The sequence below is a fragment of the Heterodontus francisci genome, chromosome 11, assembly GCF_036365525.1.
Source record: "Heterodontus francisci isolate sHetFra1 chromosome 11, sHetFra1.hap1, whole genome shotgun sequence".
NCBI classification, from domain to species: Eukaryota; Metazoa; Chordata; class Chondrichthyes; order Heterodontiformes; family Heterodontidae; genus Heterodontus; species Heterodontus francisci.
In genome coordinates, this window is record NC_090381.1 from 76,296,512 (window position 1) to 76,311,324 (window position 14,813).

The 14,813-nt window shown below is 44.9% G+C and overlaps 1 protein-coding gene across 5 annotated transcripts in view; it reads right to left on the minus strand.

Moving 5' to 3' along the window:
* LOC137375309 (polyamine-transporting ATPase 13A3-like) overlaps nucleotides 1–12,896 on the minus strand; it is a 251,151-nt gene extending 238,255 nt beyond the window's left edge. For 4 of the 5 annotated variants that reach the window (XM_068042279.1, XM_068042277.1, XM_068042275.1 and 1 more), the window contains exon 1: nucleotides 12,806–12,896. The gene's annotated coding sequence lies outside the window, so the exon portion shown is untranslated. Of the gene's footprint in view, nucleotides 1–12,166; nucleotides 12,242–12,805 lie in introns of those variants that run through there. The other variant, XM_068042276.1, reaches the window with a different exon arrangement.
* Nucleotides 12,897–14,813: the final 1,917 nt, after the last annotated feature.

The following is a 14,813-nucleotide window of genomic DNA, read 5'->3' on the forward strand; positions in this document are numbered from 1 at the left end:
TTGTAGATGGTACACACTGCTGCCACTGTGGAGGAGAGATTCAATGTTTGTGGATGGGGTGCCAATCAAGCAGGCTGCTTTGTCCTGGATGGTGTCGAGCTTCTCGAGTGTTGTTGGAGCTGCACCCTTCCAAGCAAGTGGAGAATATTCCATCGCACGCTTGGCTTGTGCCTTGTAGATGGTGGACAGGCTTTGGGGAGTCAGGAGGTGAGTTACTCGCCGCAGGATTCCGAGCCTCCGACCTGCTCTTGTAGCCACTGTATTTATATGGCTACTCCAGTTCAGTTTCTGCTCAATGGTAACCCCAAGGATGTTGATAGTGCGGGCTTCAGTGATCATAATGCCATTGAATGTCAAGGGGAGATGGTTAAGATGCTCTCCTTTTAGAGATGGTCATTGCCTGGCACTTGTATGGTGCGAATGTTACTTGCTACTTATTAGCTCAAGCCTGGATATTGTCAGGTCGTTCTGCATTTCTACACGGACTGCTTCAGTATTTGAGGAGTTGCGAATAGTGATCAACATTATGCAATCATCTGCGAACATCCCCACTTCTGACCTTATGATTGAAGGAAGGTCATTGATGAAGCAGCTGAAGATGGTTGGGCCTAGGACACTATCTTGATAAACTCCTGCAGTGATGTCCTGGGACTGAGATGATGGATCTCCAACAACCACAACCATCTTCCTTTGTGCTAGGTATGACACGAACCAGCAGGAGAGTTTTCCCTCAATTCCCATTGACTCCAGTTTTTCCAGGGTTGCCTTGATGTCAAGGGCAGTCATCACCCTCACCTCACCTCTGGAATTCAGCTCTATTGTCTATGTTTGGACCAAGGCTGTAATGAGGTCAGGAGCTGAGTAGCCCTGGCGGAACCCTAACTGAGCATCACATGCAGGTTATTGCGAGAAAAGTGCCGCTTGATAGCACTATCGTGACACCTTCCATCACTTTCCTGATGATCGAGAATAGACTAATGGGGTGGTAATTGGCCAGGTTGAATTTGTCCTGCTTTTTGTGTACAGGACATACCTGCACAATTTTCCACATTGCCGGGTAGATGCCAGTGTTGCAACTGTACTGGAACCGCTTGGCTAGGGGCATGGATAGTTCTGGAGCACATGTCTTCAATATTATTGCTGGAATGTTGTCAGGGCCCATAGCCTTTGCAGTATCCAGTGCCTTCAGTCGTTTCTTGATATCACGCGGAGTGAATCTAATTGGCTGAAGACTGGCATCTGTGATGCTGGGGATCCCAGGAGGAGGCCCAGATGGATCATCTACTCGGCACTTCTGGCTGAAGATTGCAAAGGATAAGGCTGAAGCATTTGCAACAATGACGTGCTGGGCTCCCCCATCATTGAGGATGTGGAGATTTGTGCAGCCACCTACTCCTGTCAGTTGTTTAACTGTCCACCACCATTCACAACTGGTTGTGGCAGGACTGCAAAGCCTGGATCTGGTCCGTTGGTTGTGGGATCGCTTCGCTCTGTCTATTGTATGCTGCTTCCGCTGTTTGGCATGCAAGTATTCCTGGGTTGTAGCCTCACCAGCTTTACGCCTCATTTTTAGGTATGCCTGGTGCTGCTCCTTGCATGCCCTCCTGCACGCTTCATTGAACCAGGATTTATCCCCTGGCTTGATGGTAATGGTAAAATGAGGGATATGCCGGGCCATGAGGTTACAGACTGTAGTTGAATACAGTTCTGCTGCTGCTGATGCCCACAGCGCCTCATGGATGCCCAGTTTTGCATTGCTACATCTGTTCTAAATCTATCCCATATAGCACACTGGTCATGCCACACAACACAATGGAGGGTATTCTCAATGTGAAGACAGGACTTCATCTTAACAAGGACTGTGCAGTGGTCACTCCTAACAATACTGTCATGGACAGATGCATCTGCGGCAGACAGACTGGTGAAGATGAGGTCAAGTATGTTTTTCCCTCACCACCTGCCGCAGACCCAGTTTATCAGCTATGTCCTTTAGGACTCAGCCGGCTCGGTCAGTAGTGGTGCTACCGAGCCACTCTTAGTGACGGACATTGAAGTGCCCCATTCAGAGTACATTCTGTGTCCTTGCTATCTTCAGTGCTTCCTCCAGGTAGCGTTGAACATGGAGGATTACTGATTCATCAGCTGGGGGGTGATGTGGTAGGTGGTAGGCAGCAGAAGGTTTCCTTACCCATGTTTGACCTGATGCCATGAGACTTCATGGGGCCCAGAATCGGTTTTGCGGACTCCGGGGCAACTCCTTCCTCTGTGTACCACTGTACCGTCACCTCTGCTGGGTCTGTCCTGCCGGTGGGACAGGACATACCCAGGGATGGCGATGTCTGGGATATTGTCTGTAAGGTATGATTCTGTGAGTATGACTATGTCAGGCTGTTGCTTGATTAGTCTGTGGGAAAGCTCTTCCAACTTTGGCACAAGCCCCTAGTTGTTAGTAAGGAGGACTTTGCAGGGTCGACAGGGCTGAGTTTGCCATTGTCGTTTCCGGTGCCTAGGTTGATGCCAGGTGGTCCGTCTGGTTTCATTTCTTATTGACTTTGTCGTGGTTTGATACAACAGAGTGGTTTGCTAGACCATTTCAGAGGGCATGTAAGAGTCAAGCACATTGCTGTGGGTCTGGAGTCACATGTAGGTCAGACCAGGTAAGGACAGCAGATTTCCTTCCATCCCTTCCCCAAATGAATTGAATTAATTGAATTCAAATTCCACCTTCTACCATGGTGGGATTCGAACCCATGTCCCAGAGCAATACCCAGACCTGAGTATTTCCAGCATTTCTTGTTTTTATTTCAGATTTCCAGCATCTGCATTATTTTGCTTTTAACTTGAATCCTGAGTTTAGTAACTTTTACTGTCTTTTTATAGGCGGCACAGTGGCGCAGTGGCTAGCACCGCAGCTTCACAGCTCCAGGGACCCGGGTTCGATTCCGGGTACTGCCTGTGTGGAGTTTGCAAGTTCTCCCTGTGTCTGCGTGGGTTTTCTCCGGGTGCTCCGGTTTCCTCCCACAAGCCAAAAGACTTGCAGGTTGATAGGTAAATTGGCCATTATAAATTGTCACTAGTATAGGTAGGTAGTAGGGAAATATAGGGACAGGTGGGGATGTTTGGTAGGAATATGAATATGGGATTAGTGTAGGATTAGTATAAATGGGTGGTTGATGTTCGGCACAGACTCGGTGGGCCGAAGGGCCTGTTTCAGTGCTGTATCTCTAATCTAATCATAGTGCAATAGAAAGGAAAGACAAAATTCTTCTATATATTTTGTTTTTGAGAAGTGCCAACATGGGTAGTTATAGAACGTGGTACTTTTGGGGAATAAGAGCTTATAATGCAAAAGGTAACATATTAGCATGGATAGAGGATTGTTGAGCTATCAGGAAGCAAAGAGTAGGGAAAAAGGGTTATTTTCAGGTTGGCAAGCTGCAACTAGTGGAGTGCTACAGGGATCAGTGTGGGGGGCCTCAACTACTTACAATCTCTATCAATGACTTGGCTGAAGGGACAGAATGCGTGGTTGCTAAGTTTGCTGATGACACAAAGATAGGTAGGAGAGTAAGTTGTAAGGAGGATATAGATAGGTTAAGTGAGTGGGCAAAAATTTGGCAGAAGGAGTGTAATGTGGGAAAATGTGAACTTGTCCACTTTGGCAGGAAAAATGAAAAAAGCAGTATATTATTTAAACGGACAGAGAATGCAGAACTCTGCTGTACTGAGGGATCTGGGTGTCCCGGTACATGAATCACAAAACAGATAGTAGGCAGGTACAGCAAGTGATTAGGAAGGCAAATGGAATGTTGTCAGTTATTGCAAGGGGAATGGAACATAAAAGTAAGGAAGTTCTGCTACAGTTGTACAGGGTGTTGGTGAGACCACATATGGAGTACTATGTACAGTTTTGTTCTCCTCACTTAACAAAGGATATAATTGCATTGGATGCAGTTCAGAGAAGGTTCATTCGACTGATTTCTGGGATGAAGGGGTTATTTTATGAGGAAAGGTTGGGCCGGTATCCATTCCAGTTTAGAAGAATGAGAGTTGATCTGATTGAAACATATAAGATCTTGAGAGGACTTGACAGGGTGAATGCTGAGAGGATGTTTCCCCTTGTGGGAGAGACTAGAACTAGAGGACACAATTTAAAAATAAGGGGTCGCCCATTTAAGACGGAGATGAAGGGAAATGTTTTTTCACAGAGTGTCGTTAGGCTGTGGAATTCTCCTCCCCGGACAGCAGTGGCAGCAGGGTCACTGAATATTTTTAAAGCTGAGTTAGATAGATTCTTGATTGACAAGGAAGTCAAATGGAATAACGGGTAGACAGGAAACTAGAGTTGAGGCCACAATCAGATCACCATAATCTTATCAAATGGTTGAGCAGGCTTGAGGGGCCAAATGGCCTACTCCTGCTCTTAATTCATATGTTCATATGCGGTGCAGTAGTTTGAACAGTGGCCTTTCACCTCTGAATTTTGAGTTGGAATCTTAACTGATGCAGTTACTTTTTTCTGGCTTAAGGGGTCCTATGTATTTGAGCAGTTTAAACTGATGGGCGTAGGCCCACAGAACAGCTGCTACTTGAGGACCAATATTTGAATGCAGCTTATAAATTATTTTGCCATATTTTGGTCCAAAATTGGCGAATTTGATTCAAAGAACAAAAATTTGAAATTGAGGAGTCAATTTGGTATCTGCATATGTAATCTTCATGAATATTTTAAGTGAATATAATATGTTTGAGGGTTATCTGAAGTTGATGGGGAGGCAGTCGTTGGGAAAATGCTAGAATCTATTCTAAAGGATGTGATAAATGGACACGTGGATAATAATGATCTGATTGGGCATAGTCAACATGGATTTTTGAATGGGAAATCACGTTTGACAAACCTGTTGGAGCTTTCTGAGGATGTTGCTAACAGAATTGATAAAGGGGAGTCAGTGGATGTGGTATACTTGGATTTTCAAAAGGCCTTTGATAATGTCACCCACAGGAGGTTGGTTAGCAAAATTAAGGCAGATGGGATAGGATGTAATATACTGGCATGGATTAAGGATTGGTTAACAGGCAGAAAACAGAGAGTAGGAATAAACGGGTCAATCTCACGTTGGCAGCCTGTGACAAGTGGGGTATTGCAGGGATCAGTGCTTAGGCCCCAGCTGTTCACAATATATATCAATGATTTGGATATGGGGACCAAATATAGTATTTCCAAGTTCGCGGATGATACAAAACTAGGTGGGAATGTGTGTTGTGAGGAAGATGCAAAGCGGTTTCAAGGAGATTTGGAAAGACTTAGGTGAGTGGGCAACAATGTGGCACATGGAATATAATGTGGAAAAATGTGAGGTTCTCCACTTTGGTAGGAGGAATAGATGTGCAGAGTATTCATTATATGGTAAGAGATTAGAATGTGTAGATGTACAAAGGGACCCGAGTCCTTGTCGATAAGTCACTGAAAGCTAACATGCAGTTGCAGCAAGCAAATAAGAAGGCTAATGGTATGTTAGCCTTTATTGCAAGAGGATTTGAGCACAGGAATAGTGAAGTCTTGCTTCAATTGTATAGAACCATGGTTGGACCACACCTGGAGTACTGTGCGCAGTTTTGGTCCCCTTACCTTAGGAAGGATATTATTGCCATAGAAGCAGCGCAATAACGGTTCACCAGACTTGTTCCCGGGATGGCGGGACTGTCCTATAAAAAGAGAAATTGGGGAAACTGGGCCTGTATTCTATAGAATTTCGAAGAATGAGAGGTGAAAGTATTGAAACCTACAAAATACTTAAAGGGATGGACAGGGTAAATGCAGGTAGGACAATTTCAAAATAAGGGGGAAGCCACTTAGGACAGAGATGAGGATAAATTTCTTTACTCAGAGGGCTGTGAATCTTTGGAATTCTCTACCCCAGAAGGCTGTAGAAGCTCAGTCATTGAGTATGTTTAAAGCAGAGATTGACAGATTTCTAAATACAAATGACATAAGGGGATATGAGGATAGTGTGAGAAAAAGGCATTGAAATGGATGATCAGCCATGATCGTATTGAAGGGCAGAACAGGCTCGATGGGCTGAATGGCCTACTCCTGCTCCCATGTTCCTATGGCCTCCTTCTATGATTTTATGACATGCACGGATTTGAGGCAAAAACACGATCAAGAGGTTTGGAGAGAAAGGGAAGGTTGGAGATGGGGCAGTAATTTGCAAGGGTGGAGAGGTAAAGGGTTGGTTTATTGAGAGGGGTAATGATTCCAGATTTGAAGGAGAGGGGGACTGTGCCCGAGGAGAGAACAACATTAATATCAGTTAACATAGAAGCTGGGAAGGGAAGCTGGGTGGTCAACAGTTTATTAGGATTAAGGTCTAGAGAGCAACGGGTGGGTCTCATCCACAAGAGGGCATCAAGGGAGATGGGAGAGAAATTAGAGAAAAATGTGATTTCAGGTTTAGGGCAGTGGGTAACCTTAGGGGGAGTTTGTCCCAGTGGGCTTGGAAAAGGAGGGAAACAGCATAGGCAGCTGATCAGGTGGTCTCATTCTTTGTAACAATACAGTCCACGAGCTCCTCACACATAACTGGTACTGAGGGTGGAAGAGGTAGGAGAGGACGATTTAAGACAGGTTTATGGTGAAGAGAAGGCAGATATTATTTTTGCCTTCCTGGATAATCTTTGAACAGTGTGCAGCTTTAGAAGTGGACAGCAGGACTCAATAATGTTTTATGTGATACAGCCAGATCTAGCGACAGATGGTTAACCAGTTGTCCACCGAAGGCATTCAAATTTGCATCCCATAGACTTAAAGGAGTAGAGATGGAGGTTATACCAGAAAAGGGAATATAGGTAGAGAGCAATACAAGGAAATGATCAGAGATTGCCTTCGCAGGGACAGTTACAATGGAACTAACAATTGCCACTTGAGGTAACAAGATCCATGGGGCAGCCATGAATGTAAGTCGGAGAGTTTATATAGAGGGAGAGATTTAGGGAGCAAAGGAGGGCAATAAATTCAGGAGAGAGAGGATGAAATGCTGAGGTAGAGATTGAACTTACCACGAATGAGCAGTCACTCAGTGCAGAGGCAAGGCAAGGAAAGCACAGAAGATACCTCAGTGAGAGACTTGGGTGGGCAGTAGTGAACAAGAATTTTAAGAGAGAATCAAAGGGTGAAAAAGGTGATATGGTGCAGATGAAACTCCCTGGCCAGAGTACTTAGAACATAGAACATAGAACAGTACAGGCCCTTCGGCCCACGATGTTGTGCCGAACCTTTAACCTACTCTAAGATCAAACGAACTACCTACCCTTCATTCTACTATCATCCATGTACCTATCCAAGAGTCGCTTAAATGTCCCTAATGTATCTGCTTCTACCACCACCGCTGGCAGCGCATTCCACGCACCCACCACTCTCTGTGTAAAGACATCTCCCCGAAACCTTCCTCCAATCACCTTAAAATTATGCCCCCTGGTGATAGCCCTTTCCACCCTAGGAAAAAGTCTCTGGCTATCCACTCTATGCCTCTCATCATCTTGTACCCCTCTATCAAGTCACCTCTCATCCTTCTTCGCTCCAATGAGAAAAGCCCTAGCTCCCTCAATCTTTCTTCATAGGACATGCCCTCCAGTCCAGGCAGCATCCTGGTAAATCTCCTCTGCACCCTCTCTAAAGCTTCCACATCCTTCCTATAATGAGGCGACCAGAACTGAACACAATATTCCAAGCGTGGTCGAACCAGGGCCTTATAGAGCTGCAGCATAACCTCGCGGCTCTTAAACTCAATCCCCCTGTTAATGAAAGCCAACACACCATACGCCTTCTTAACAACCCTATCAACTTGGGTGGCAACTTTGAGCAATCTATGGACATGGACCCCAAGATCCCTCTGTTCCTCCACACTACCAAGAATCCTGTTCTTAAGCCTGTATTCTGCATTCAAATTTGACCTTCCAAAATGAATCACTTCACACTTTTCCAGGTTGATCTCCATCTGCCACTTCTCAGCCCAGCTCTGCATCCTGTCAATGTCCCGTTGCAACCTACAACAGCCTTCCACACCATCCACAACTCCAGCAACCTTCGTGTCATCGGCAAACTTGCTAACCCAGCCTTCCACTTCCTCATCCAAGTCATTTATAAAAATCACAAAGAGCAGAGGTCCCAGAACAGATCCCTGCGGAACACCACTGGTCACCGAGCTCCAGGCTGAATACTTTCCATCTACTACCACCCTCTGTCTTCTATGGGCCAGCCAATTTTGTATCCAGACAGCCAACTTTCCCTGTATCCCATGCCTCCTCACTTTCTGAATGAGCCTACCATGGGGAACCTTATCAAACGCCTTGCTAAAATCCATATACACCACATCCACTGCTCTTCCTTCATCAATGTGTTTTGTCACATCTTCAAAGAATTCAATAGGCTTGTGAGGCATGACCTGCCCCTCACAAAGCCACGCTGACTGTCTCTAATCAAACTATGCTTTTCCAAATAATCATAAATCCTGTCTCTCAGAATCCTCTCCAATAATTTGCCCACTACCGATGTAAGACTGACTGGTCTATAATTCCCAGGATTATCCCTATTCCCTTTCTTGAACAAGAGAACAACATTTGCCACCCTTCAATCATCCGGTACTACTCCAGTGGACAGTGAGGACGCAAAGATCATCGCCAAAGGCACGGCAATCTCTTCCCTCGCTTCCCGTAATATCTTTGGGTATATCCCGTCTGGCCCCGGGGACTTATCTGTCCTCATATCATTCAAAATTTCCAGCACATCCTCCCTCTTAACCTCAACCTATTCGAGCATATCAGCCTGTTCCACGCTGTCCTCACATACGACCAGTTCCCTCTCACTAGTGAGTACTAAAGCAAAGTATTCATTTAGGACCTCCCCTACCTCCTCCGACTCCAGGCACAAGTTCACTCCACTATCCCTAATCGGCCCTACCCTCACTCTGGCCATCCTCTTGTTCCTCACATGTGTAGAACGCCTTGGGATTTTCCTTAATCCTACCCGCCAAGACTTTTTCATGTCCCCTTCTAGCTCTCCTAAGTCCATTCTTCAGTTCCTTCCTAGCTACCTTGTAACCCTCTAGAGCCCTGTCTGATCCTTGCTTCCTCAACCTTAAGTAAGCTTCCTTCTTCCTCTTGACTAGCTGTTCCACATCTCTTGTAGTGCCAGAACATGCACATGTAGTGGGGCCAAGTAGTTATAACATGCAAGTCACAGATTCATACCACAGGAATCGCCTTGAGTTGATTTATGCTAGCGACGCACCTTCAGTCAGCGAAACTCTTGAAATTGAGGACTTTTCTGAAACACAGGTCCCCAGTGGTCCTCTGAACATTCCACAATCAACAAAGAATCAATAACTGCAACACCTGAAACAACTGGTAGTCAATCGCCGATCTGGAAGACAGGGCAAGCCTCCATCTCCATTGAAGAACATTTGTTTTTATAGTGCCTTCTGGTGATTGAAATTCAACCAACTTAAACAAAACACATTAACTCTAAAATATTATTTTCTTTCTTTCTGGGGAAAGATGTGGCACGAGGCACACAGTTGTTGTCAGTCCAAGGTGAGGGATTAGTCATGTGACTCATCAGGTGATGAGTCAAGTGATTCCTTTGGTTTTTTTTTTGTCCCTTACTGCCCCACCAAACTCAACCTCTGTGTGTGTTTCAGTAAGCAGTAAACACTTGTAGCACCTGGAAATTACTATGAATTTACTTGTTATTTTGCATGCCTAAATAAACGTTGGTACTCCTTATAACAAATCATGGCTATGCCTGCCAGCTTAAACAGGTATCAACACAGTTTGTGATAAAGTAGAAAGCAGGAGAGATTAAATGGCAAAAGGACGATGCTGCAAGACAAATGAAGATGGTAATGAGACAAGTAAAGAAACAGATGGGTCTTGAAGTGTAAAGCAGAATCTTTTATCGCTTGCTTTTTTACATTTACGCCTCCGAGTTGAATCTTCTGTTTCTTCACTTGTCCCATTAACCCCACCCCGCAGCCTTGCATCATAATCTCGTAATTTAATCTCCTGCCTTCCATCTACCACAGACCTTCCTTTTTGATCTTTCCTCCCTGCCTCTGCACTTGCTTAAAACCTGTTACATCTCCAATTTTCCCCAGTTCTGGCAAAAGGTCATCAACCTGAAAAGTTAACTGTTTCTCTCTCCATATATGCTGCCAGACCAGCTGAGTATTTCAAGCAGTTTCTGTTTTAATTAAAAGAAACAAAAGATTAGCTCATGGGATGTGGACATTGCTGGCTAGGCCAGCATTTATTGCCCATCCCTATTGCCCTTGAGAAGGTGGTTGTGAGCTGCTTTCTTGAACTGCTGCAGTCCACGTGGGGTAGTTACACCCACAGTGCTGTCCGGAAGGGAGTTCCAGGATTTTGACCCAGTGACAGTGAAGGAATGGCGATATACTCCCAAGTCAGGATGGTGTGTGGCTTGGAGGGGCACTTGCAGGTGGTGGTGTTCCCATGTATCTGCTGCACTAGTCCTTCCAAATGGTATAGGTCGTGGGTTCAGAAGGTGCCGTCTAAGCAGCCTTGGTGTGTTGCTGCAGTGTATCTTGTAGATGGTACACACTACTGCCACTGTGTATCAGTGGTGGAGGGAGTGAATGTTTGTGAATGGTGTGCCAATCAAGTGGGCTTTGTCCTGGATGGTATCGAGCTCTTGAGTGTTGTTGGAGCTACACCCATCCAGGCAAGTGAAGAGTAATCCATCACACTCCTGACTTGTGCCTTGTAGATGATGGACAGGCTTTGGGGAGTCAGGAGGTGAGTTACTCACTGCAGGATTCCTAGCCTCTAACCTGCTGTTGTAGCCACTGTGTTTATATGGCTATTCCAGTTCAGTATCTGGTCAATTGTAACCTCCAGGATGTTGATAGTGCAGGATTCAGCAATCATAATGCCATTGAACGTCAAGGGGAGATGGTTAGATTCACTCTTTTTGGAGATGGTCATTGCCTGAGTCTTGTGTGAGGCGAATGTTACATGCCATTTATCATCCCAAGCATGAATATTGTCCAGGTCTTGCTGCATTTCTACACGGATTGCTTCAGTATCTGAGGAGTCGCAAATGGTGCTGAACATTGTGCAATCATCAGTGAAAATCCCCACTTCTGACCTTATGATTGAAGGAAGGTCATTGATGAAGCAGCTGAAGATGGTTGGGCTTAGGACACTATCCTGAGGTACTCAGGCAGTGATGTCCTGGAGCTGAAATGACAACCACAGCCATCTTCCTTATCGCTAGGTATGACTCCAACCAATAGCAGAATCATCAACAGATGTCATGTGAATAAACGGGGGCAAAGGTTACAATCTGAAATTGCTGAAGTCAATGTTGAGTTTGGAAGGCTATATCAGATGTTTGGGGAGACCAAGTGCAAACTACTTTGCAGTGCACCTCTGTTCAGTCCACTAGCATGACTCCGAGCTTCCTGTCACCGATCATCTTAATTCTCCACCCCACCTCCAGTCTGACCTCAGCCTTCTACATGGTTCTAATAAAGCTCAACACAAGCTCCAAAAACACCACCTCATCCTTTGATTATACACTTTATAGACTTCCATCTCAGCACAGTTGAACAATTTCAGATCATAACCTCTGCCTTCCCTCCCCCTTTTTCAGGCAGCAGCTGATGATGATTCTGCTATTCCCATTTAGTCCTTCTCTAGGCCCACGATAATGTTTCTTTACTTCTCCCAATGCCATATTATTTTGTCTGGCACTATCTCCCTTTTGTCATTTACTTTCTCCCGCTTTCCAACCTATCACAGACCTTCCCCAGCCAGCCATGCTTGTGCCACCACATCCACTGCCCTCGTTACATCTCTTTTTCCCGTTCTGACGCAAGGTCACTGACGTGAAACGTAACTATTTATCTCTTCACAAGTGTTGTCGGACCTGCTGAGTATTTCCAGAATTTTCTGTTGACAACTGTTACTTTAGCTAAATAGGTTCACACGGAGATGTGAAAGCAACACGAATACGCAATGGGAATACATACAAGGACTTCTACCACAATACCAAGAACAAACTTGCAAATGCAAGTAGGACCTTTCGTGTCCTCAGTACCACCCAACGCGCTTTACAATGAATTATTTTTATGCAGTCACTTACTGTAGCTAATTCGCATCCAAGAGAGTTCCACAAACAGCAGTCACCTCCAGTTCATAAGTCAAAATTCACATCAGTATTATCAAAAAAAAACTACCGTCTGAAAAAGTATATCCTTCACCATAATTGATGCGAGTGTTTTACACAAATCAGATTAAGTAGACTGTGCGACAATAATTGATTAATTTCTTTCTTTATCATCCGAATAAATGCAAGCCCTGATTTCTACTCGGCTGAGTGTAGAACCCTTCAAACACCAAACACAGATCCAAAGGTTGCAGCTAATGCAAAGGAGTCCGAACTGAGAAAGGCTCACTGATCGCAGGGAGATAGTGCGTCCTTTATCTGCATTGCAAACAGTTCAGCCGACCGCATTAGCGATTAGGCACTGGAGATCATCATCTCCACTCCAATCCACGCTGTATTTTTGTATGATTAATTGCCCTATTTTGAAGGCGTTGGAGATTCATCTGAACTTTGTTCTACTGATAATGACAGTTGGCAATGGACGATTTGCCACAGCAGCAAAAACCCGCCACTGCGTTTTAGCCACCAACCACAGTAGGAAGAGCCGGCCAACCGCCCGCTCGCAGTGCTTCCGCCGCCATATCACCACCATTAAAAGAAGAATAAAGATCTCACCGGGAAGCGGCGGCTGTCTGTCTGTCACCTGCTGTCTGACATGGTACTGACAGCCCGCGCGCCTCGGCCGTTAATCCACACAGCGGATCGAGACGCTCGGAACTGACGTCAGCGGCTGGCCGAGACGCTGGTTTGAAGGGAGGCGGGCTGCGGGAGAGCGAAGTTTCATCTGACGTTGCGGTCTTTGTAAATCAGGGAGTGCTTCTAGGGACCCATTCAAACAGTGGATGAGGGAAATCATTGGGTTTCCATTGATGTGGTGAATAAATTAGTTTGCCTCCGGTTAATGTTTTATTTTGGGGTGGGGGAGAGTCGGTTAAAGTACAGCGATTGGGCTTCATGGACATGAACATAGGAACATAAGTTGGCTATTTAGCCTCTTGAGCCTGTTCTGCCTTTGCCCCATATCCCTTAAATACCCTTAACAGTCTCAATTTTAAAATTTAACGTTCTCGGATTTAAAATGTACAATCGAACTAGCATCAATTGCCGCTAGCAGGAGAGTTCCAAACGTCTACCACCCTTTGTGTAGAAGTGTCCCTATTTTCATTCCTGAAAGCAAAAGCAGAATACTGCGGATGCTGGAAGTTGGAAATAAAAACAGAAAATGCTGGAAAAACTCAGCAGATCTGGCAGCATCTGTAGAGAGAGAAACAGAGTTAAGGTTTCTGGTCTGTGACCTTTCATCAGAACTTGCACCAAATCTTGTTCATCCATCACCCATGTGCTCACTCACTTACTATAGCACTCTCTCAGTCTGGCAACACTTCAATTTTAAAATTCTCATCCTTGTCTTCAAATCCCTCCAAAGCCTTGTCCCTCCAGCCCTTCAAAATCTCTCTGGTACTCCTGCTGAAAGGTCAGAGACCTGAAACCTTAATCCTGTTTCTCTCTCCACAGATGCTGTCTGACTTTCTGAGTGTTTCCAGTATTTTCTGTTTTTATTTCAATCCTGAAAGGTCTGGCTCTAATTTTTAGACTATGCCCACTAGACTCCCCAACCAGCAGATAGATCTGTCAGATTCATAATAGCAGGAAAGAGGTTGGCTGTTTGCTTTGCATTATTTATTGAACCAACAGATACAGAGAACTTATTTTCAGTAAGCCTAAAAGAATATTTGACTCCTCCATTATTCGTTTTATACATCAAAGTGACTTTTAGGAATCAATGACTGACCAGCCAATCAAATATTACTCAACCCCAATGATATTTTGTTTTACATTCTTAAGTAGAATTTTCCCAGTGTTACGACCAGGTGAGGAAGGGGTCTCAGGCTCCCCTCTTGCCCCTTTTCTGGTTTGGCTGTAACAGGGTTTAACTTTTTAAAACAGTGTTTTTAGCTTCACCTCAGTGAGTCCTTGCTCACTGCTCTCTAATTGTAATTGCAAATAAACCAACCAGACAGGTTTCCTTAGATTTAAACAAGAAGGATATAAGTTTACTAACCTTAACACTCTAACTCAGCTAAAATTACTAAAAATGCACAACACAACCACGCTAGCCTGCATACGAGATAAACACACACACAAATAGATAGAGGAGGAGAAAGAATTAAAGGGGGAAGGTTTGGAGTAGTAGATGGAATTCAGTTACTGTCTTTAGTTTTGCTGTAAAGTCTTTGGTTGGAATTGCGGTCTTGTAGTTCTTGCTGGGGCCCAATGCATACTTTCAAACTTGCTTCTCTGGTACCAGGAGGCTGAAGAGGTGCTCTGTCTTGAGGCTTAAGTTGCTTCCGTGTGTCCCTGGGACTTTGCTTGAGTGAGAGAGACAGGGAGATAGCTTCCTTCTCTTTTATCTTCAAATTGCAGTCTGCCTTTCTGTGAGGCACACATTCAAACAGTTCCCAGGTTGGCCAGCAGGTTAGTCATGTGACGAGCTCTTTGTTTGAAACAGCATCTTCTGGGGTGGATTGTTGATTCTTCAAAGCTTACCAGACACATTTTGTGGGGGTGGAGGTGATGGAGTGCAGTCACTTACAAGGTCAATGGCTCTCAATGTCCTTCGACC